The 24110-nt window shown below is 33.7% G+C and overlaps 1 pseudogene; it reads right to left on the bottom strand.

The window, feature by feature from the left end:
* Positions 1-9248: 9248 nt before the first annotated feature.
* On the bottom strand, positions 9249-11578 carry LOC101018901 (annotated as a pseudogene).
* Between the last annotated feature and the right edge of the window lie 12532 nt (positions 11579-24110).

The raw sequence follows: 24110 nt of genomic DNA on the forward strand, positions 1-24110 counted from the left end.
CAATTTTAAGAATTCTCTCAGTGCTTCCTGAGATTACATTAATGTAATACATTTATCTGTATGTAAAAATAGATTATCTGGTTACCAGAAATAAATTGTAGTAGATCACTGGATTAATTGACATCAGTTTCTCAAGGTAAGATATGACATCTTGCTGACACAATATGGGTAAAAATTCTCAAAACAATTAGACAACATTATAGGAGATGAAATATAGAAGGGTTTAATTTATCATAAATATGAATCAACATTATATTTTCAGTTTATTTTTACAATAAAGTATACATTATATTTCTTTTTTTATAAAATTGTGTTATATTACCATACACAAATAGATTCACATTTGAATGTCTTATAGGGTTCTTAAATATATCAAAAGAAATAAATAAAAGAATGCCATAAGGTTATATCTCCCAGGTAAAATTTCAATACTTGTCTGATAAATATGCATAAACATGTACATTGCTAATGATATATATAGGTCCATATATTTACAAGCATGTGCCATAACTGAGAAGAAAATGTCTTCTTTTGAGAATTACTTTGCTAAAATCAGTGGTATCTTTTACTTCAAATCCAGGTAAAAAAAAATTATGATTACAAAAGCACAGATTTAAAGATTACTTTTAATATTACATAATCTAATCACCTATCATCACAAAAAATAAAAAAACTTGAAGTTCCATGTTTTGGAGCTTTATGTTTTATATCTTGACTCAAGATATCCAAGGTCACAGAGCTAGATTATGATGGAATCATTTGCAGTAGCACCAAGTTTTCTATTTATTTCATTTTACTCCAAAGACCATACTTTTTCTCACAGGCAATACTGTCTCTCTAAAACCAGTGTGTGTTAGCCAAACATGTGTCATCTGCCTATTTAAACACGTGTTCCCTAATTTCATGCAAATACTTGTTCAAAAATTGTGAATATGATAGAACTTCTTAATTTAACAAATATTCTACATTGTGCAAGGCACTGTATAATGTTGGAAAAAATGAATTTGATCTTTGTAGTCTTAACGCTTTCTACCTGAAGTAATGATAGCCTGTGCTATGTGATTTAGTTCGTATGACCTTATTTTATTGATGAAGTGAAATAAGTACAGTTTTTCCCTTTTTACATATGCGGATATACAACTGAAAATGGTTTCAACTTGTACAAATTCATATAATTTACAAATGGTGGACTTAGAATTCATCCTTCCTACACCTGCCTAGCCTTCCAAGGTTCATTCACATTAGAATTCTTGATCTTCTTCACTGATAACTTCAGGACCTTACCAGCTGAAACAGAATAATAGAAATATTATGTATAACCATGTCTTCTACCCAGTTCCTTCTCACTTAATTGAATGTAATTTCAAGCGAAACTACAAGCCCAGGGAGCATGATGCAATTCTTAGCTGCTTGGTCCATAGTACTTCGTTATGTCTCCTTCCTGGCTTCAAAGCTAGCACATAAAGATGAAAGGTGGGTTTCTGAATGATCACAAATTAATAAATTAATAAGTGCCATTGAACTCCATCTTCATGCTGGTCCAGTCCAAAGGACTAGGTTTCTGCCCAGAATCATATGTTTGATAGTTACTTAGATAAGTATTCCAAAGGGAAACCCAGATTGCTGTTAGTAGTGATCCTGGTGAACTACTGCTGCTACTACTTTCTACTTCTATGCTTTCTACTACTACCATTAATTTGATGAGTAAAGTCCTCTTGCTTCTTGCCAGTATCCCTTTCCAGGAAATTTCCAAAAAAAAGTGGCTACAAGTCTATGCAAATTAAATGATATTTTTGTGTCTTTTGAATATTAAATATCAACTATAATTTGTAACCCCTAATATGTGATCTGAAAGCCTCTTTGAGTAAAAGGACATTGACAGTTTCTTGGATTATGAAAGGTTGCCATAGCCGTTGGAGACTACACTGTGACTTACTGCCTGATCACCTGGATTTTATGTGAAGTCATGTGTTCTTAGAAAAATAGACCTTTAAGACACTCCTTTGCTATCTGGCATTTTCAAGATAAGCCTTAGATGTTACAGCCTTATCCTGTATCTATGCAAAGTTTACCCTGTCTCCACCAGCTCTGTGTTTGTGTGCTTACTCTGAAAGGATGGCAAGATTGGCTGTCTAGATGTGGTTGGGCACCTTGGTGTCTCTGCTTCCATAGACTCTGTTCCACTGTTTTGCGTTGGTGGTTGTGGCTTTGTCTTCCTCACTCTAACCGATAAGGCATAGCTGTTCAGAATGGCTTAAGGCTAACTGCAGCATAGCTGGTTTACTTGCAGCTTTGTCTGAATCACATTTTATTTTCTGTTAACTAGATTGAACCACTAACCCACGTCATACTACAATTAATGTTTTATTCTTTATTCCAAGACACTATGCAAAAGTATTCATAAAAAACATTTTTCTGAAATTTAGATACACTATATTTTTAGATTTATCCTGATCTTTAGCCTTGCTAGGCTGCCAAAAGGAGAAATTAAAGAAAAAAAAAAAAAAACTTTTATTTTTACCAGGTACACCCAATCAAGACATATTCATTGCCCTGAAAGGAGATTACAAAACTCATTTTCTATATTTCATTCTCAGTGACTCCATGCTGGTTTTGAATAGTTGTTACTTTCCATAACACAATTGGTTCTGAATTTGGTCTGAGATCAACATCACTCAGTAATCAGTCATTATAAGGAAATTTACTTATCTTCCCTTTTTCCTCTCATTTCATAAATTACTGTTGCTATTGTTAGTTTAAGAAACATCCTGTAATATGTAGCTCTTTTTATTCTTTTTAAAATTCTAGATATCAATTACAGTAGCCTCACTGTCTCATGGGCAAATTCCTTCCTTGTTTTGGGATGTATTTCATTCGATCCAGAATTGCTAAACTTATTCAGAGCAACTATTGCAATCTTTTCACCTGCTTTAAAGTTAAAATTCTCTCAACAGCATTCATTCTATCTTTTCTAGTTCATAGATCACTCACAATGACAAGCAAAGACAAGTAAAATAGAGTTGAGTGTCTTTGCCTTCTCTTTGTCACTTATCAACATTCAATCATTATACCTATCCCTCCCTTTTTTTATTGATTACATTTTTAAAGCCCCTACATATTATTACTTTTTTTCTCAAAATATCTTGCAAAACTTTCTGCCATGAAATTTTCACCCTCTTAGTACTTTTTTCTCTGGGCTTGTCCTGTCTCATATTCTACATATTCTATGTTGGCTATTTACCCCTCTTTACAATTTTCCTACATGACCTTTTATCATTGGAAAATTGTCTAATTGTAAATTCTGGTATCTGATTTCCATAAGCACACAAAATGTCATATTTTAAAGTTAAATTGTGAATGCAGAGTTACATTTGGAAAAGATTGTCTGATTCTCTAATATAGCCGAGAGTAACACTGGCCCTTCAGGAGGCTCAGTTTTTAGCAGCAAAGGTGGGGGAAAGTAGGGAAGAGAATAGAGATGAGGAGGGTGTGAAACAGAAGTTTTTGTTTGTTTTTGTTGTTGTTGTTTTCTGAGACAGAGTCGCTCTGTCACCCAGGCTGGAGTACAATGGCGCGGTCTCAGCTCACTGCAACCTCTGCCTCCTGGGTTCAAGCAATTTTTCTTCCTCAGCCTCCCAAGTAGCTGGGACTACAGGCGCCTACCATCATGCCAGGCTAATTTTTGTGTTTTTAGTAGAGACAGGGTTTCACTATGTCAGCCAGACTTGTCTTGAACTGCTAACCTCGTGTTCTGCCTGCCTCAGCCTCCCAAAGTGCTGGGATTACAGGTGTAAAGAAGCTTTAAGGAATATGCATTTAATAAAAGCTATAAGGGAGAAATACAAAAAAAATTTCAAGCTATGAGATTTACATATATATGTGTATATACATATATATACACATATAAATGCTATATATCCATCTAGTGAATATCTTGACACATAGATCTTTATTAACCAAGAAGAATTATCTTCCCTTTTAAATTGTCCCAGTTACTAGAGTCATTTTTAAATAAATATAGTTTCATTTTCTTGCAATATTAGCTGCTAGTAAATAAAATATGTTTCGATTACTTTCCTATTACTACCAAATAGCTTCTTTTTTCATGAAAGTAAGCATAGGGATAAAAAGTTTTATCCTTCATGTTGTAAGTTTTGCCTTAGATATTCCATTGTAATGTGTTCTAAAATCATTAGTGAAGATATTTTTGGTAGACATTGGAAACTTATTTTCATTTCTTCCCATAAATATGTAACTATAAGTAAATATTTTATGCGTGTTATATTTTAACTATGAATATAAATCAATGGATTTATAAATAAAATATCGAAGCATATGATGAGACCATATGCATAGTTTTGCTTGTATATTTTATGTTTCTTAGTTTACCATCAGTCATGACTGCTGAATACATATTAAGCTAAAGGTTTCTGAGTTTGCTCACAGGGTATTTTATTTTTTAAAAGAAAATTTAATATTTAGCAGTCAGTTAAAATATTGATATTGTCTAAAATTGAACCACATTTTGTTTAAAAGATTTATTTCTCAATAAAATACAAATGAATATTTTTGTTAATTCTGAAAGCTGTGTAACCCAAGTTTTTGACTAGAGCACTTAGGCATATTAAAATACACATTGTTTTGTCATGGCTATTGGTTTCCCTCACAGGGAAGAACTCAGTGGCATTTGCCTAGGGTGCATATTTGCATTGGCTGGCCTGTCAGTAAATTCTAGTTTTAGAGCTGCAAACTGAAGTGTTGCCTGGTTTGGTAAAATTGAAGCTGCAGGTTTGAGCCATTTCAATGATTAGCCTACAAGAAATCTATCAGTCCTGAAATAAAAATGTACTCAGGCAGTACACTTATTCGAATATTAGACTCTAGGTTCATTCAGCAGTCACAACTCTCAAGTGGAAAGTTAATCTCTAGAAGTATTTTGTTCTGTTTTTGTTAGTTTCTATAACAATTGTTAGAAAGTCATATACTCTTTCCTGCCTTAAAGATGTTTCCTGGCTACAAGTACAATCCTTTGCAATGGTATTTTTGAGGGCATGCAAGGAAATATGGAACCTTTATGGACCATTGTCCAGTCTGAATTGGTCATCCACTGTAGGAAGATTACAGATTTGATTTCCATTTGAGTGAAAGTTTGGATTATAGGAGCTCTAAGATCTAAGAGTCCATATAACTGTGATGTTCTTTAACAGGTGTAAAAAATGAGTGGTCAGTGTACGTGTGGAAATTCAAAGAAATGTAAGAAGCTAAGAGTACAAATTATTCAATTTAATAATGAACATCATTATGGACGCCATACCAGTTTAGTTGTTGAGGCTGGCTTTGTCAGGAGCCCAATTCTCTTCTTAATCAGATTCTAGCAGGGGTGAGAAAGAAAGTAGCATTTCTAAAACCTCTGTGCCCAATAAGCCCTACTGCCTCAGCTTTCTTGTTGGAAAGTCAAGAATCCGAGTGAGTGAAACTGTTATATTATTTTTTCATTCCAAACTCTTACTAGAAACCAAACTTTAGAAAAATATGATTAAACTCAATGACTGTGAAGATATCTAACCTAATATGATTCTAAAAATTCTTTCTTATTCCCAAATTTAAGTCCATGCACCCTGTGGTGGAAAGAATCAAGCTCATTATGTTGTTTATTCCAGGTAACTATAAAAAATGGAAACTTCTAAATTTCATACCCAACAATTAGCTACTTTTCTATTCTTTACTACTGTGAGTATAATTGGATTTGAATGAACAGGATAAACATAAGACCAATCTCTTTATGTGGTGGCAGAGCAAAGTCAATAACCTGAATCTAACGTAAGCATTATAAATATACACTTTGTTAAAAATAATAAAATTATTAAGGCAAATATAAATAAACCCACATTAAGATCAGCATTTCATAACTTAATCTCTACATCATTGTTTAATATACACTTTTTTATAATTGCAACATTATTTAATGCTCATTGAAACATTTTCTGTGCCTTTTATTTCTTTTTGGTACTTTTTAAAAATCTTAGTTCATTACTAACATAATAAGCATTCAACACAAGACTATTGGTTGAGGATATTAACAAATATAGTAAGTGAAATAGCTGGTACAACTGTAAAATTAAATTTGAACTATATTTTAAATATTTTCAAGCTATTTAAGTAAATCAAAGTTTAAAAATTCAACAAATTATATCTCAGAGTACTGTGAGACGGTGATTCTTAACCTTCCTACTGTTTAAAGTAAAGATACCCCTTTTCCTGCATGAGGCTAATCCTTTTACTCATACTTGAGATTCTATATCCTCTCACCTGTGTCTAAATTATTTCCACCTCTAATATTTTCTTTTTTTTTTTTTTTTTTTTTTTTTGAGACGGAGTCTCGCGCTGTGTCACCCAGGCTGGAGTGCAGTGGTGCGATCTCGGCTCACTGCAAGCTCCACCTCCCAGGTTCAGGCCATTCTCCTGCCTCAGCCTCCGAGTAGCTGGGACTACAGGCGCCCGCCACCACGCCCGGCTAGTTTTTCGTATTTTTAGTAGAGACGGGGTTTCACCATGTTAGCCAGGATGGTCTCGATCTCCTGACCTCGTGATCCGCCCGCCTCGGCCTCCCAAAGTGCTGGGATTACAGGCTTGAGCCACCGCGCCCGGCCTATTTTCTTTTTTTAATGTATAAAATGCCTAAGATGTGCTTTTTAACTATAGTATCAAAAACAAAAGCGTTTCCCTTCTCTCATCCTTCTGGCCACAATCTATTTTGTCTGATTATTAAACTTTTAATCTAATTCCTCCTTCATAACACCATTGGAACTGATTTATTAAAATGCACACCTGTCTCTGTGTTGCCAAAAGCAAATAATACATTTCCAACCTAATCTGACCTAATCTCTCTATGGTCCTCGAAACTGAAGACCACTCTCATTTATTATGCTATTATCTTTCACCTGGGTCTTTTGGCTGCCATGATATGTCTTTCCTGGGATTTGCCTTTCTTTTTCAGAGTCCTTCTTTGATTACACAGAGTCAGGTTTGTTGGGTATTGTTTTGTCTAAGATTTATCTATAAGCTTTTTCTTCTTTCCTCTGTTTTTCTTTTCTCACCTGGTCTACTTTAATTTTACAGTCCTTTCGCTCGTGACTTCAATGATCTAGAAACCAGTGATTTCTAAATCTGCAACTCCAAGCAAACCTCCCACTAGACCTTAGAAAATGTATTTCTGTTCTCTTAATAGACACCTCTTTATATGTATGTTTAAGTGGTACCTCAGGCTTATGCTCCAAAATGAACTTATAACCCTATAACATCTATTATTTTCCCTTTTTTCATTCTTTTGCTAATGACAAGTGCTCACCTAAATTTATATTCCTCTCCTCGTTCTTAATCACTTAAAATATGTTTCAACCTCCCTTGTGCTTCGGTGTAGCTATAGGACTGATTTACAGCTGATTTAATTTGAGAGGAAGTGATGTGTTCTATTTTCACACATGGTCCCAGACATTCCCAATGCATGCTCCTTCATTTGAATTTTCTTTTAGCTGGTGGGATCTTGTGACAAACTTGATTGCCATAAATTGAAAGCTTGGAAATCCCTGTCAGTTTAGGAACCTAAGTGACTGTTGAACAGAGCTGCCCCACGCAATTACATTTTATGAACAAGGAGTAACCATCTTATTGCACTTAAAGCCATAGTCATATGGGGGAATTAATTTAATTTAAATATCCTGAAACATAGAGATACTTAAGCCCAAAACTTGGATGTCATTACAAATCTTTGAATTTATGTGATCTAATCAATCATGTACATATAGGCACACACATATGTGTGCACACATATAGCTATCTGTTTATCAATTAATCATCTATTTATCCCATTTACCCCCATATAGTCCCATCATTATTTAACTCAGGTCCCCATCTTTTCTTAACACTCTCAATAGATTCTTAATAAGTCTCCCAAAACGCAGCTTTATACCTGCTTACTCCCCATCTCCTTTTAGTCTTTTATTCAAAATAACATTTTTTAAATATGTGCTTAGTTATTTAGCTCACCTACTCAAAATATTTTTGAGAAATGCTGTGTAATCAGTATGTTGAGGAGACATTCATACATTTCAAGAATTACTTGAATTCTGATATTCAGATTTAAGCATGTGAACATATGATGAAACTTTTAAACATACAATTACAGTTATTCATTATAATTTGCTATACTACAAACATTAAATTACAGTTACTCTGGAGCATAAGTCAAAAGGTTTAAAGTAAGCCTGTAACATAACAAAGGAACACTCTCTATAGTATACATGAAAATTAATAGTCCATGTCGAGGCCTCTTTCCTTTGACTTTTAAGTTACCCATCTCTGGAAGTTACTACTTAGGGGCATATTATGGTCCAAAGAGAAAGGAGTAAAAATAACTAGGACTGGTCAAGTTATGTATATGGGTATATATGCGCATGTGGGTGTGGGTGTGTGTGCAGAAGGGAACACGATCCTAGAAGTTCAAGCCCTCGAGAAGCAGCATGTTATGAAAAATTGCTTCTTTAGAAAAGTATCATTTATATCATTGATACCACAACCTAAATTATATTATGCCATCTTCAAGTAACGGTTGAGGCAACAGAATAAATACAGAGGAATCACAATGGAACTTATATAATACAAACAATATACAAACCAACACTTCTCTACAAATTACATTTATTTGTTTCTAATTGCCGGTTAAATACAGTTCTAATTTTATAGATTAAGAATGAAAGTTCATACACTGCAGCCTAGACACATACCTAGCATTTCAGTTCAAGTTTGTTCATGTACACAGATGAAACCAATAACAAGGTTTGGCCTAACAAATGCTAATGGAACTTCTTTTTAAAGTAGTTTTTACAGATATTAAACTTCATCTTGCACCCTGAAGTCATCACACATACAGTGCAGAGTCAGAGATTTTATATTTGCCTTTTTTCTTCATTTAACTTTTGATATGGATTGGCTGTGCCTCCACCCAAATCTCAGTTTGAATTGTATTTCCCAGAATTCCCGTGTGTTGTGGGAGGGACCAGGAGTGGGGGTGGTAATTGAATCATGGAGGCTGGTCTTTCCTGTGCTATTCTCGTGATAGTGAATAAGTCTCATGGGATCTGATGGGTTTATCAGGGGTTTCTGCTTGTGCTTCTTCCTCCTTTTTCCCTTGACACAGCCACGTAAGAAGTGCCTTTTGCCTCCCACCATGATTCTGAGGCCTCTCCAGCCATGTGGAACTGTAAGTCCAATTAAACCCCGTTTTCTTCCTAGTCTCAGGTATGTCTTTATCAGCAGCATGAAAAAGACTAATACAACTTTTAAAACAATACTATAGTTGACTATTGAAGCAAAAACAATAAGAAGCAGTAAGCGTATTATGATTACAGCCCTCCACTCATTCACTGCTGCACATAAAATGCCAACTGTGAGGTTTGACACTGAACACCACCTCTAGGATGATGTTTATAATCCTCATATGCTTCTCCATTGTCATGGTATCATCTTTTCTCATATTTGGATCAAAGTCCACGAGTTCTATCTGATCCATTTCGTCAGTCTCTTCTACTTTCTTCCTCTAAGGTAGGAGTTTTTTCAGCAAAGAAAGTTCATCAGCTGAGAGAAAGCCATTCTCAGGAAAAGTTTACCTTCAATTAGATAATTTGGCAACTCTTCATATGGGCTCCATAAATTGGTATTCCTTCATTTAGCACACCCAAGATGTTTCCATGCTGACAATCTGACCTGGATGAGAGTGATGACTACAGTTCAGTTATTAAGAGTGGAAGCTACGAAATGCTTCAACCAGCTGTATGTCCATACATATGAAAAGTTCTCCTCCTCGTTGAATAAAAACAGCATGCTCCTTCTGATCTAACACAATAGTAATGTCTCCCAGCTCCAATCCTCGTTGTTTGGTCTGTTTCACCACGGAATGTTACCTTGTGGCCATCTTTCATGCTTTTGTCAATATGGACTTGTGCAATCTTCTTTTTGCTATCTTCCTTCCATTGCAGCTTTTTTATCTATCTTCAGGACTGATTTGTTCTCCATGGCCCTAGCACTCTATCCCCACAGATTAAATTTGCTAAACCATTCCAGGTCCTATCTGATGAATTCTTATTTGCATTCCAGTAACTATGCAATTGGGACAGCCCTCTACTGTTCCTTTCTTAACACTTCTGTCTTCACATTTGTCACAAATCACATTTTTTTTTGTTGTTTTATTTGCAGAGCCAGTCTTCTTGCCACACCTTTATATAAATCTTCTAAGGTTATTGACAGCTGACACACATTTTTACCTTTCCTTTCCCTCTGCATACTTCCTCCTCTTCCTCCAAAAATCATATCAAAGATGTCCACAGGAGAGCCAAAAGTGCTACCTGCTCCACCCTCTTTAATTACCTGGTTTTCCTCCTTTGACATACAATTCGCTTTTCTTTGCATCAGAGAGAACTTGATAAGCTGGATAAATCTGCCTAAATTTATCTCCTTCATTCAGGTTCTTATCAGAGTGGTACTTCAATGCCAGTTTCCTATAAGCCTTTTTCTCATGATCTTTTTGAGTGGCATTGGGTTTAACCCCCAAAACATCATAGAAAGGGGGTTCTTTCACCATTTTTTACTGGCAGTGAGTGGGTTGAGGTTGATGTGGAAGGTGTGCAAAGGAACGCACCTAGTAGTTGCGCTCAGATGCAGCAGCCACCGCTCCTCCACCTCTCGCCAAGCATTATGGAAAGTTTCCTCAAAATATTTTAAATATTGTCACATATTTGACCCATCTATCTAGCATGTATTGAGTATTATTACTTATATGTTTATACTTAGGTTGACATATAAATAAGTGCAATCCCTCATTTCAAGAAATGTACATTTTAATGAAAAAAACACATAACTATAAAATAACTGTAAACACATAGATTCTTCCCTTTTTGTATGAAAGATAAAATCCAAACTTCTTGGCATGGCATGAAAGGACCTAGTGAAATTCTAGAAGTTATTAAACAGATGTTTTGGGAGCATTTGGAAGAGAAACCAATGATCGTTTAGGAGCCAGCATGAGCTCACAAAGAATAACTTCTTTTTTGATAGAGTTGCTAGACTGGCAAATTAGGTGAATTTTATAGGCAAACTTTGTTGATTTCAACAAGCCATGTTTATCCTTAGCAAAGCTCTTTCATCGATATCCTTAGAAGAAAATGGGAAAATATTAACTGGCAGGCAAAATACTAGAATATTAATTGCTAATACTTGCTAATCAAAAGTCTTTGTTTGTTACCAAGTTCTTCCCACCTGATCTTACTGAAATTTTCAACAAGTCTTTGAAGCCATAAAAGGAAAGCTAAAACAAATTTAAATAAAGCAAAACTGATGAAAATTATTTTGCTTTTTCTAGCTCATATCTGTGGCAGTATAATCGTTACTAGACACCACTATTTAAAAGGACATCTGCCTCAGTGAGGCTTGTGGCAACTCCATCAAGTGCTAAGAAACACTAAAGACAAGTAATCTAAAGGCAAAATGATAAATAGAAAACAATAAAAATTCTTTTCAAATATTTGAATAATGTGGAAAGGCATAAAATGCAGAAAATGAAATGCAAATCATTTTAAAATAAATATACAAGTAAGCATTCTTAATATTATGAGCATTTTTATAGACATATAAACATAAATAAAACACAACTTTTGAAACTTAGTTATTATTTCATAATGATATTTTCTGATCCTTTTCTGACCCTTATAGTATGCAACCATTTTTTTCCATGTAACTATGTATTTTTAAGAATATACTTTTGACCAGAGAGGTTTTGAGCATGAGAATAGTGTGATCAAAATTGTTCATTATTAGTATTAAACCAGGAGAATTCTGTGAAATGGAATTGATTGTAGAGAAATTGGTGTCAGATGGACCAGTTGTAACCGCACCATCCAAAATGGTAGACAGTAGTTGCATGTGTCTATTGAGAATCTGAAATATGGCTAGCATGAGTAAAGAACAAATTTTTAATTTTGTTTAATTTAATTTAAATATCTACATGTGGTTAGTGGTTAGAATATTGGACAACAGAAATCTAGAACATCTTCATCAACACAGAAAATTCTACTGGGCAGTGCTGGCTCGATACACGTAAGATAATCATGGAAAACAATGATGGGTTAGTGATAGAAAAGAAAGGGACAATTCATATATTAAAAAGAAACATTTAAATGGTTTATTGATGGTCCTTTATATTGATTCAAAATTGGGATTTTAGTGAGCCAAAGAGTCCCTATCTAGGGTGCTGAGCTAATAATGCTTGCAAATAATATCTTTACAGTATACACTTTTAAATTACTTGCTAAAAGGTAAAGATTAAAAAAGCATTTCAGATATACAGTAGCAACAGGTAAATTTAGACCTGTAATTGTGAAATTATTTAATATTTAGTCAATGTTTATTGCATTTGGGCTACTATAGAAGCGCTTAATATATTGTTTTATTTAATTTCCACTTGCAATTCTATGCTACAGTATTATTTCAGTGCACAATATTACTACTATTTTGATTTCACATATGTAGAAACAAAGAAAAAGTTAAATATGATATGGAAATATGTAGAAACAATGAAAATGTTAAATATCATGTGGAAAATTTTGGAACTAGATAACAACAAAGCAGGGATTTCACCCCTCATCTCTTTGACACTAGCATCCAAATTTGTAATTGCTAATCTCTTCTTCATGGTCTATAGGGTACTGCTTGAATAGTCTGATCTAAAACACTCTTTTTTAGGCAAGGGTTAGCGCGACGAGCAGCCACCCAAATATTTGTGATGGGATCAGTTGATACAGACATTTCAAATGCTCAATAAATCTAAATTGATTCATTTTTCTCAACATATAGTCTAAGAACTTACTTGCATTTTTCATTGTAAATATTCAGCATAAATCTATTGAAGCAAAAAAATATAATTAATATAAACTATAAATTAAGATATATAATAGTGTAATACTAATTACTTTAAAATAAAAATTAGTATTGTAAGTCACATTGTAACAACTTTATTTTTGTAAGTTCTGAGAACTCTAAACCTTGTGCATCAATAAAGGTTTCATCATGAATATACTATTTAAATTATTATTTTTTATTTGACAATTGTATATATTATATATTTTTGAAGTACACTGTGATATTTTTATATATGTTTGCGTTGCAGAATGATTAAATTAAGCTAATAACAAATCTATCACCTTGCATATTTATCATTTTTTGTGGTGAAAATAGTTAGAACCTACAACTTGGAAACATGCAATGAGTTATTATTTATTATAGTTACTATTCTGTGTGACAGATTACTAAATCTTATTCCTCCTGTCCAACTGACATTTTTTTATCCTTTGATCAACATCTCCTTTTGTCCTGTTCAACCCCTCTACCCCTCTGAGAAACACCATTCTACTCTCTATTTCTATATATTGGTAGTTTTTAGTTTCCACATATGAGTGAGACCATGCAGTATTTGCCTTTCTGTGACTGGCTTACTTTATTTAGCACAATGTTTATGTATGTTGTTGCAAATGACAGAATTTTCTTCTTTTATAAGGCTAAATAGTATTCCATTGTATGCACATGACACATTTTCTTTAATTCTTTATCCAATGAGGAACACCTAGGTTGCTTCCACATCTTAGCGACTGTGAATAATGCTGCAGTGAACATGGAAAGGTAGATACCTCTTTGGCAAACTTATTTCAATTCTCTTCAATGTATACTTGGAAGTGAGATTGCTGAATCATACCGTAATTCTATTTTTAGTTTTCTGAGGAAATTCCATACTAGTTACCATAATGGCTATATTACTTTACATCCCCACCAGTGTTGCACAAGAGTTTCCTTTTCTCCACACCTTTGCCAACACCCGTTATATCTCATCTTTTTGATAACAATTCTAAAAGCTAAGAGTTTGTGTCTTGTGATTTTAATTTGAATCTCCCTCATAATTAGTGATCATGAGCATTTGTATGACTTTTTTGGGAGCTGTCTATATAAGTTCTTTGCCACTTTTTAATTGGGCTCTTTCTTTTCTTGCTATTGAGACATTTGAGGCTTTTTTTTTTTTTTTTAAGATTAGTCCTTTATCAGATGAGGATGAAGGAATGAAACATCTCCTCCCAGTCTGTGGGCTGTCTTGTCACTCTATTAATTATGTTCTTTGCTGCAGGGATGCTTTTAGTTTGATGCAATCCCATTTGCTTATTCCTGCTTTTGTTGCTGTGCTTTTAGGGTCTTATCCAAGAAATCTTCACCCAGGCCAATGTCCCCTATATTTTCTTCTAGTAGTTTTAGAGTGTCAGGATTTATGTTCAAGTTTTTAATCCATTTTAAGTTGATTATTGTGTATGGTAGGAGATAAGGGTCCAATTTCTTTCTTCTGCATGTGGTTATCCAATATTCCCAACACCATTTATTGAACAGATTATTCTTTCTCCATTGTGTCTTATTGGCACCTTTGTAGAAAATCAATGGAGCATAAACACATAAACATGTGAGTTTATTTCTGGGTTCTCTATCCTTCATCATTGGTCAGTGTGTTAGTTTTTATGTCAGTGACATGCTGTTTTGATAAATATAGCACTGTAGTATGTTTTAAAGTCGGGCAGTATGATGCCTCCAGCTTTGTTCTTTTTGCTCAAGATTGATTTGGCTATTTGGGGTCTTTTGTGGATCCATATGAGTTTTAGGATTGTTTTTCCTCTATCTGTGAAAAAATGACATTGGAATTTTGATATGGACTGCCTTCAATCTAGAAAGTGCTTTTGAAAGTATGGACATTTTAACAATATTAATTCTTCTAATTCATGAACATGGAATATTGTTGCATTTATGTTGTAATCTATTTCAGCAATGTTTTATTGTTTTAAATATACAGATCTTTCACCTTCTTGGTTAAATTTACTTCTAAGTATCTTATATTTTGATGCTATTGTGAATGGGACTGATTTCTTATTTTTTTTTTCCAGATATTTCCTTGTTAGTGTAAAGAAATGAAATTGATTTTGTGTGTGTTCATTTTGCATCATGCAATGGTACTGATTCATCAGTTCTAACAGTTTTGGTGGAGTTTTTAGGGTTATCTATGTATAAGATAATATCATGAGCAAATAGTGGCAATTTCACTTCCTCCTTTCCTATTTGGATGGTATTTATTTATTTACTTATTTATTTATTTTCTTTCTTTCTTTTTTTTTTTTCTGTCTAATTGCTCTGGCTAGGACTTGCGGCACTATGGGCATCCTTGTCATGTTTCTTACTCTAGTGAGAAAAATTTCAACTTTTAACCATTGAATATGATGTTAGCTGTGGGCTTTTCATATATAGACTTTATTGTGTTAAGGTACATTCCTTTTATGCCTAATTTGTTGAGAGCTTTTTATCATGAAATAACTGTGAATTTCATCAAATGTATTTTTCTGCATCTATTGTGAAGATCATATGGTTTTTGTCCTTCATTCTGTAAATATGATATGTCACATGTAACAATTTGTGTGTGTTGAACCATCCTTTTATTTCAGGGATAAATTCCACTCAACCATGTTGAGTAATTCTTTTAGTATGCTGTTTAATTTTTGGTTTACTAGTATTTTGCTGAAGATTTTTGCATTTAGTTTATCAGGGACATTGGCCTGTAAATGTCCTTTATTTGGAGAGTTTTTGTCTGGCTTTGATATCAAAATAATGCTGGCCTTACAAAAAAATCTTGGAGGTATTCCCTCCTTTTCAATTCTTTGGAAAAGCATGAGAAGGATTGGCATTATTTTTTTCTTTATATGCACAACTAAATTAGAATTCTTCCATAAAGTCATCTGGACCTAAGCTTTTTGGGATAGTTTTTTTTTTTACTATTGATTCAATCTCCTTATTCATTATTGGTCTATTCATTGTTACAGTTTTTATTTCTTTTTGATTCTGTTTTTTTAGGTTCAGTGTTTCTAGGAATTTATCCTTTTACTTTTTCTCTTTTTTTTTTTTTTTTTTTTTTTGACGGAGTCTCACTCTGTCACCAGGCTGGAATGCAGTGGTGCCATCTCGGCTCACTGCAACCTCTGCCTCCTGGGTTCAAGCAATTCCCCTGCCTCAGCCTCCCAAGTAGCTGGGACTACAGGCATGTGCCACCACGCCCAGCTAATTTTTGTATTTTTACTAGAGACAGGGTTTCACCACGTTGGCCAGGGTGGTCTCGATCTCTTGACCTCATGATGTGCATGCCTCAGCCTCCTAAAGTGCTGGGATTACAGGCATGAGCCACTGCACTCAGGACATTTCTTCTAGGTTATCTGATTTACAGGCATATAGTTGTTCATAGTAGTCTCTTATGATCCTTTGTATTTTTGTAGTGTCAGTTTTTATGTTTGCTCTTTCATTTCTGATTTCATTTTTTTATGTAATCTCTTATTTTTATTTATTTATTTATTTATTTTGAGATGGAGTCTCATTCTGTCGCCCAGGCTGGAGTGCAGTGGCATGATCTTGGCTCACTGCGACCTCCGCTTCTCCAGGTTCAAGCAATTCTGCTGCCTCGGCCTCCTTTGTATATGGGATTACAGGCGTGCACCACCATGCCTGGCTAATATTTATATTATTAGTAGAGATGGGGTTTCAATGTGTTAGTCAGGCTGGTCTCAAACTCCTGACCTTGTGACACACCCTCCTGGGCCTCCCAAATTGCTGGGATTACAGACATGAGCCACTACACCCAGCTGTAATCTCTTATATTTTCAACTTTGTTCCCTCATACACGTTTTTGCCCCAGTCATTTAAACTTATCACCATCTTTAATCCAACTCCAGAGTGTCCCACACATGTTAATACATACTTTGAATTAATAATTTATTATACACTTTCCTTGTAAAAAAGGATAAAAGATTTTTCAATTACATCAAAAGTAAATTATTAAGGATAAAAATTTTTTGAAGGGTGACATCTTTAATGAAATCATTAGACTTCTTTTTCTGTCCTTATTTGCTGTTAACTATTGCGTAGACCATACTCTGTAGGATTTGCATCTTTCAGAAAGTCTGTTTCATATGGATCTAATCATTAAAACATGCATTTGGTTGGCAGAAACTTCTACTATTTATAGATAAACCCAGAATATAAAAAGCAATTCACATTCAGAAAAAAAGAGGTGAATCAGATGTTTGTTGATGTTATCAAAGATAGTAGTGACACTCTTCTATCCAATATCCACAGAAAAGGAGCTCCCTTTCTCCTATCAGAAATAAAACTATAGACTATGCAGAGAAAAGAGCATTATAAAATTTGCTAGAACAAAAAGGGAACCAAGGGTTTTGAGATTCTATAGGAAATGATACTTGGAATTGATAACGAGAACACTAGATAGGCAGGTTCTTAAAGTAGGGGAAGGTATTATTAAAATAATACCTAAAATAATTAAAAGAGAGGGAATAAAGACTTCTTAATGTGAGGGCACACTCATGTGGGTCTCATTTTGTAAACCTATGTCCTTGCCACCTCCAGGTAAACTCAAACAAGTTAAAGCAAAACCTAATTTATTGACTTGCCTTCCCTCAGCGTCACATAATTTTGGTACAATTCCAGTATGCTTAGATAAATAAATATTTAAAATTGTACTACTGTTTACTAGTGAAAATTAAAATTGTTTTTCCGAACTTAAGAAACAGGCAAGAGTATACAACTTCATGATTTTTAATATGTTTAGGAATTTTCTGATAGTCACTTGGGGGAAAAATAGGAAGAAAGAAATTTGTAGCTGGAATCTCTAATTAGCCCTATCTGACATTGTTAGAGAATGGAATTTTCTTGCTCACAATGTGTGATCAACAGCCACAGATGCATTGTTTATTATTTGGAGTCCACTATATCTGACTAAGAGCCACACGTTCATTGTTTATGATTTCTGATTAATGGTTCACACATGGCATCCTCAGGCACTGGCTCCAAGTTGTCATGACCTAGGTTAAGCCATATAACAATAAAGGTAAGACAATTTTCTGTCCGGAAATATAAATCAGTAGTCTGGATTTCATGAACTTATGCAAACAACTTATTTCATGGGTTCTAAAATTATTTTCCCATACTCTTTGTCAAAACATTTCACACTTTAGTCTTCTTGCTGGTTCCCTTGTTAGCAAAACTTTCACACATGCTTAAGATAAAATTGTCTAAGACATTTGGTTTAATAATGGGTATTGTGCATGGTAGTTTGCAGAACAACTCCTGGATAGTTCTCTAGGGGTCATAGGAAAGGTCATTGGCTGTAACTTCAGTAAACATATTTTGATTGCAAAGAATAACCTTCTTCACACTGACCACCTAGTAACGCCGTTCCATGTGACAACATAACCAAAAGCCTTGTCCACTTCTGTATATACACTCAACAGGAATAGAGTTCCCAGATCAACTCTAAGATAACCAGTTAAATTTGAATTTCAAGTGCATTTTTAAGTATATTAGGTGCATGGGACATACTTATATTTTAAAATTATTTATTGATTATCTCAAATTCAAACTTAGCATGCATGCACTATGACAATACTAGTTGTACAGACAGAGAAGGAAGTAGCCTAGATACAGGTTATATTACTTGCTCAACAATCTTTTCAGAATAGAAGTTCTTTAAGAGATGTATTTAGTTGAAAAGTAGGGATAGGTGGAGCTCAAGATATTAGAACAGAAACAGAGGCACCATAAGGGTAGAAAGCAGTTTGTAGGGGTTAGAATTGGTGACTTCCTTCATGGGGAGATTCAATTCTTACAGAAATGTGAATAGCATATTCAAGCATGTACCCTGCTGCATTGGTGGTCCACATATTACCAGAAACAAACCAACACATAATAATCTGCCTGTGTTCAACTATATACTAGCTGCTAAAAATGGAGGCACTTAAATAATTTCACATGGAAACGATGAATTCAAATCAAACTAGACTTGATTCAAATTGCAAATATTTTCTTCAGTTAGCTGGGAAAAATAGACTATATTATCTAACCTTGCCAAACCTCAATCTCTCATTTTAAATCAGGGAAGCAATTCTTATCTAAGGGCTGTCAGGAGTTTTCCTATAAGTAATACACTCACGTTAGTGCCTGAGTTAATAAATTAAGTACTCAGTGCAATTTACCTAGTATTTACTAAGTAGACGTAGCTATAAAATATAAATAAAATGATATTGTGGCAATATTTTTTATCTAAATAAATATTTCCAACCAAACAAGACTTTACCTTAATTTAACACAGTATCCTTTACTCCTAGGACAGTGATTTGGGGCAGAGTAAATATTCAAAACCTATTTGTTGAAGAAATGCATGTACTCAGATAATTCAATTTAAGCATTCGGCTTTCGTCTTGTGAAAACAACTTAGAACCATGTTCTATCATCTTACCTCAGAAGATCTTTGCCTTTGGGCCCAGAAAAATTGTTTGTATAAAAATTTATTTTAATTTGTATACCTTCTTTAGAGATTTCCACTTCAGCTGGTCTGATTACACTTCAATTGTTTAATACATAATAGAAGTTGCAAAAACTCGTCTGTCGTTATGTGTCAATATATTATGTGGAAAAAAATATTCTATTTTTAACTTTGCCTTATGGAATTTTGTAGCTACCTTATTCACAAGCTATTGTGAACATAAAATGATAACTTTTCATTTACAGATCAACAAATACATTATTATGGAAAGAGAATTTTTACTATAATTGTGTAGTAAATTATAACCAAATTATTGCTAAAATCATTGTTTTAATAACGTAATTATAATTTGCATTACTCATAATAAAAAAAGAAAATATTCATAAAATAAAATGATTTCTTGCTTCCTAATTTCCACATTTAATTTTTTCTTGCCAGCATTTATGTATATGTTGACCATAACTCAGTAGCTAAAAAAGATAAAGGAACTTTCTCTTTCACATCAACAGAAAGAGACTTCTAAATTAAAGATACTTTTTATTTCCAGTCTTTTCATAATAGGAAATTATGATCTATTATTTCACTGGGTTTGGGCTTTTGACAACAAAAGTAAAAACAGATCTGGTAATTCTGAGAATTAAATTGTGTGGATGGGCAATATTAAATTCTGTACCAAAAAGAAAAAAAAAGAAACAGCTAGAGAGAAATTCATATTGATATGAGACAAATGTTTTGATGAAGGCCTAGAAAGAGAAGAATAGACAGTAATCAAGCTAAGTATCATTCATGCACTATACACAGTGCAACCAAAAACAGATGTGAAAGGCTGATGTGAGAGTAATACTAGATAATAAAGCTATTCAATGCCAACTCCCATTTACCTGATTATTACTGGTTCTTTGATTGAATTATATATAAGAAAAGTATGTTGGTAAAGTACTAAATGTATTTCAATTATTAAATTTGCCATCAATCCATTTCCAAAAATAACCAACTGTCAGCATTTAAGTCACCTATAAAGGTCCTGAGTCAGAAGGGCACACTGCAAAGAAAAATAAACCTATAAGTAACAAAGGCTATATTATTGAAAAATAATAATAATCACAACAGTAGTTGAGCACTTTTTAAATGACTGTTCTTATGCCAAATACTTTCTTTTCATTTTCTTCTTTACTCTTCTCAGAAGCCTTGAGCTAAGTATTATTGTCATTTATGTTTTTATAGATAAGGAAACTAGCTTAAAGAAGTGAAATAAATTAGTAAATCTCACAGGAGCAAAAAGTACAAGAGGCAAGATCTATATATAGGTTTTCTGACTTCCACACAGGTACACTACAGGTTCTGCTAGCTGGTGAATGTTCTCATCAGTGGAATGGGGTAAATGGTGATACCCAGGTCTGGGAATTACCGTAGTAACAAATGAGACGATATTAGAAGCTTGTGAAAATTGGGATGTCTAATACCAATATATATATTTTTACTATTAGCAAAGAGCAAGCTAAGGCAATGGGTTTATTGAAAAAAATATGATAAAGCTTAGGCTTTATGATGCTTACAGTTGACAATTTCATAGATAATTAAAATAGATAGTAGTATGAAAGCTTTAAAAGAGTTTACGGGAAGGAGAAATTTGATATAAAGGACAGCAGTCGGGAAGAAAAAGAGAAGGCTCAAATAGCAGGTAAGAAAACTTGTATGGGACAATTTGGGACAGTGTTCCAGGGCTAAGTAGAAAATTCAAGAGAATATATGCAACTCAGTGGCTAAGTGCAATATATGACAGCTTCTAATTCCCTATAGCTTTACTAATATGGTTTAGTTTTCGCCAATATAACAGGTGAAAAGTAATAGATAAAATATATTTCTGTAGTTTTATTAACTTTTTTAGTGATTTTGCACATCTCTTTTAGGATTACATTTTGTAATTAATTTTCTGTAAAGACGTCTGTCCATATCTTTTTTCCTTTTTGCTATTGGTTTGTCAAGTATTTCTTCTGTGTTAGTGGGAGAGGCTTTATTAGGTGTTAGGATATTACTCCTTTGTGATATGAGTTGCAAATATTTTTCTAATATTTGTCTTTTGGCTATGCTTACATTGATTTTGCTATGGAATATAGACACACGCACACACATATATACATTTTATTTATTTCGAGTTGTGCACTGTGAAGAGGAAAAAACCTCCATTCTGATATTTATATATATATATATATATATATAGTTTTATGACTTCTTCTAGGATTTTTGTGGTTTTATTTTTACATTTAAATATTTCACCCAAATGGAATTCTCCCTGGAGTAACAGTATGAAATAGGATTTAAGTTAATTTATTTTCCATGGGTCTACACAATTGCAGAAATAGCACTTATTATGAAAATAATACTTTATCTTTCACTAAACTCCTGCATGTATGTGGGTATATTTGTAGGTTTTCTCATCTTTTACAGTGATCTATTAATTTATGCATCAACATCAGAGGGTTTTAAAAAGTGTTATAACTTTATAATATGTGTTATAATGTGGTAATGCTAGTCTTTCAACGGTATGCTTTATTTTCAGAATTTTTATGGATACTTCTACTTGCTTACATAACCACAAGAACTTTAGATTTCAATTTTGAGATGCAAAAATCTCTTATTTTTATTTGGGAATTCCCTTAAATTTGCTAATCATCTTAGAAAGAGTTTCAGCTTTTTAATTTTGAGCCTTCTGCTTTTCAAACAGCACATAAAATATGCAAGTAGCATAGCTAAGGTCTCTGGACATTTTCTCCCTCAATATCTGCATCCAAGACATAGTGAAATAAACTTGATCATCTAGCCTGATCATGGAGGCCCTGAGGTTTACCCTGATTGTGTCACTCTCAGCACCTGTATAACAAAAACTCACTTTATTCATATTAGCAGTCTTGGGCTCAACATGCAAGAACGAGATCAGCTTACAGTAGAGACTGGGATATACCCTCAGGTCCATGAGCTGGAAGGAGAAAGGGCAAGAGAGGATTGGGGTCCAGAGCCAAAGAGGACTGAGGGAGACAAAGGCAGCTGAGAGAAAATGACCCATTGTCAGAAGCCTTACCTAAAGCCAAAGAAACAAACCGAACTAAATCCCCAGCAACTGCATTGAGGCCAGCAGAAGAAGTGCAATCAGGTGGCTTTGCAGGAGCAGCATCCACTTTTTCTTGGGCATTCTTCTCACAGTGTAGTTAAATGTACAACAGCACGCCCTAGTCCAATTGTATTACTTATTTATTGTCTATCTGCCACACTCTAGAATATAAATACAGCAATGAAGAAATTTTCTAGTTTAACTGCCTTAAATCTTCAGCAAACAGAATACTACTGAGCACTTAGTGCTCACTCCAAAAATATTTTTGAAAGAAAACTCAACAAATACATATTGAATAGATAAATGCATAACAAATGCATGAACAAAGGGAGTAATGCCCTGCTAAAAGTATTATCTCTTATTATTGCCTTTCATCAGTTGATTAGTGAGATGGGCCATGAGAAAACAGAAGAGGAAAGCCCAAAAGGGCAGAAGTGTGGGCAGACAAGTGTGTAAAAATTGAAGCCAAACATGCAATTATTCTTTTCATTGAACTGCATTATGTTTAGCTATGTGGTCTACGTAAAGCCAAAATTATTACTTGATTGATTTTTTTTCTATTTTTTTTAAGTTGTCTATATATCCCTGACCATGGTATTTACCTGACAGAAAATTTTACTCCAATTTTACTAGGAGTTTTATGATCACTTAAGACCTTGACCTTTCACCATCCCTCCAAAAAGTAAATTAGAGTCAGCATTGACTTTGCTTGTTATCATTGAAAAAAATATGTTCCAGATAAAACTTTGCTTTCAGTGGCTAATGCAAGTTTCTTATTCATGTGTTCATTATGAGTGAACTTGACCATTGCAATAGTTTCCATAATCGCTTCCCTACCGTTAGAACAATTTTTGATGATATCACCCTCATGCTTTACTTGCTTAATTAGACCCTAGTGCATCAATGAGTCATTTTAACTTTCTTCTGCAGAGACTCTTCTTGCCCAGGGCTAACCCCTGTCTCTAAGTTTTATGCTGTTCTTCTTAGCCAAGGCTTTTTATGTTTGAGTACAGTTGCTTTCTAGACAATGTAAGATTTTATTGATAACACAATGTATCTTTACCCATTTATTTAATACTGTCTGAGTGGGGAAGGGATTTGATGTTTATTGAATAACTACTATATATAAGGTTGTGTCATGCATGTCACATTCATGGTTTACTTAAAATTAAGATACTATTTTTCTTTTAGTAAACTAATAAATAATTGTTCACTGTAAAAATTTCAGGGATGTAAAAATGTACAATACAAAAAACAAAATTAACTAAATTTCTATCCCAGCCCAGATTTAGCCATTTTTAATATTTTGAGGTATGATGAGGTGGAAAACCATAGTTTTTATATAGGTTTTCTATAGGTATATTTAATACATGTATACAGTTGTGTTCTTATCATCTCATATAAAGATGTCTACCATATTTTGAGGATTTTCTCATTTTATTAAAATGTTTTTGAACCATGCTATGTAATGACAAATTCTATTGCAAAACATTTATGCTTTTTCTAATGGGCAATTAAAATTGCAATTGATGGATTCAAAAGCATGAG

Source organism: Papio anubis, chromosome 15 (assembly GCF_008728515.1).
Source record: "Papio anubis isolate 15944 chromosome 15, Panubis1.0, whole genome shotgun sequence".
Lineage (NCBI taxonomy): Eukaryota > Metazoa > Chordata > Mammalia > Primates > Cercopithecidae > Papio > Papio anubis.